The following is a 2,076-nucleotide window of genomic DNA, read 5'->3' as shown; positions in this document are numbered from 1 at the left end:
CTGGCTTGAAGACCTCGTGGGGAAAGATAAGAATCCCTTAAAGGTAAGGACTGAAGGGAATAAAAAATCAATAGAAAAAATCCCTTACCGGCCGACGGGACTCTACGTCTGGGTCTTATTCCATCTTAAACTCGGATTAGGAAGAGTGCCCTTGAACTACAGAAAAATCATAATAAACAATACAAAAAAAGAAATGGATTATCCTTACTTGTTAGAGTAAGCAAGTCAACTATCTGCCGGCGAGAAAAATAAAAAAAGGCAAGGGGGAGATAGGGAAGAGGGGATTAAGGATAGTCACTCCGCTCCATAGATAGTTAACACAGATTCTTGTTTCATTTTCAATTCCTTTCGGGTCGAAAACGCGGGCGTGGGGCTGTGCCCATTCTTTCTCCCTCTTCTTCCGCTTACTTAACAACCGGAATAAGGAACCTTAGAATTCACCCTACCTGTCGATGAAAAAATAGGATTTGAGAGGAGTGAAGCTGCTTGACCGAATAGGGCAAGGAGTGACAGCTAGCGGATCAGAAAGATTTTGATGGAATGTCCTACTCCTGCCCGAGCTTTCCGATCCCCTCTTCTTTTTTTTATTGATAGTTTAGGGACATCTCTTTGTTAGGTAGGGCCTGGGATCACTAATTAGTCGAATGAGCCCATCCCTCTGGCCTATCATTTATTTATGGGTCGATCCGGCTCCTGCATCTCCATGGGGCCCCGTCATACAAGTTGCTAGGAGTCCCTCTAGTCGAATCAATAGAAGTCCCAATAGAAGTTGACTGACCTGGCTCTTCAATCGACGATCTACTGTTCCCTCTTACTTGCAGATGCCCATGCTTTGATTCGCCCTAGCCAGTGATGAATCCCCAGTAAGATCGGAGTCTTTCATTCCTCCTCCCTTCAGTCCAGTTTGAACCCGTCCCAGCAACGAAGACCTTCCTACTGCAAGGTGAGGCTCCGCCCTTCCCCTAGAATCCACTCCGGGCTTTTAGGAATGGGAGCAGCTAGTCCAACTTCCTTCTTGAGCTGCCGAGATATTGAACAACGAACATTTGAGCAAGCTACCTTGCCTCACCCTGAGATGAGAGGGAAGGTCGATTTGACTCGAATCCTGGACCTGATCTTGAATCCTACACCGGTTAATGATGCGATGGGATAAGTTTTTTTTTCATTTTGCTGGCCCGCTCGTCCATGCCCAATCCCAATGGACAAACCTCTGATCCGCCCCTAGCTCTAGAATCCACCCGTCCCAGTCCCTGAAAGCCCTCCTATCCTTGGCCTAGCCCTCTTTCTCAACTCGAGTCTTCAGTTAAGCGGCTTTCATCATTGACGAAGACCTGCGCTAATAAGACAAAGAAGTGGGGAGTCTATGCCTTTTCATAAAACGAAAAGCTTTCAGTCCTTGAATGAATCAGTAACAACGAATTCGTGGAATGAGGGATCAAGAAACGGATAGGGAGGGGGATGGCCTTTCCATTATTGGTGGACCTTCCCTTGAATTGAACCGGTCACGGAGCTCTCAATTGAGTTGTTTAGGTTCTGGAATTCCATGGAGAGTTGGGGGTTTCGGTTCGAAGGTTATCAAATGTGGTGCGGGTTCATCTCTCTCGACCAGTTCAGGTTCAAGGGAAGGGTGATCGAGGGGACCCAGACTTTTTATCTCTTTCTTCTCTATTCTATGGCGGGAGGTTTCTTTCGTATCAAGAGTGTGGTGGGGAGGCCAGGGAAAGACGGATTGGATCGAGAGGCGATGCCTACTCTACTCGTTACCACTAAACGACGGACGAAGCCAAGAGCGGAAGGAGGGACTTGAACCCTCAACCTCAGCCTTGGCAAGGCTATGCTCTACCATTAAGCTATTTCCGCCAGCAACGGTAGTGGCGAAGCACTACTGAGCAATTAACGTATCACTTGATACGGACGACTTCTGTTTTTCCGCCGGACCACACTCTTAACCTCCGATCGAGCTACGAGCACGAGTAGGTAGGCGGGGGGAGGGGCGGCTGCCTTTTCAATCAATCTCCGGCCGCTCAGTGCCGCTATTGGTGCGAGTTGTGTTGTAAGGAGTCTTGGTCTCGAGTC

At 48.2% G+C, this 2,076-nt stretch overlaps 1 non-coding gene across 1 annotated transcript; it reads right to left on the bottom strand.

The window, feature by feature from the left end:
- Window positions 1–1,788: 1,788 nt before the first annotated feature.
- TRNAG-GCC (transfer RNA glycine (anticodon GCC)) lies at window positions 1,789–1,860 on the bottom strand. Its single transcript has one exon. It is a non-coding gene; the product is annotated as a tRNA-Gly (tRNA).
- Window positions 1,861–2,076: the final 216 nt, after the last annotated feature.

This window comes from Vigna unguiculata, unplaced genomic scaffold (assembly GCF_037176805.1).
Source record: "Vigna unguiculata cultivar grain cowpea cultivar isolate G323 ecotype 2 unplaced genomic scaffold, ASM3717680v1 ptg000239l, whole genome shotgun sequence".
Classification (NCBI taxonomy): Eukaryota; Viridiplantae; Streptophyta; class Magnoliopsida; order Fabales; family Fabaceae; genus Vigna; species Vigna unguiculata.
This window is presented reverse-complemented; position numbering and strand designations above follow the sequence as displayed.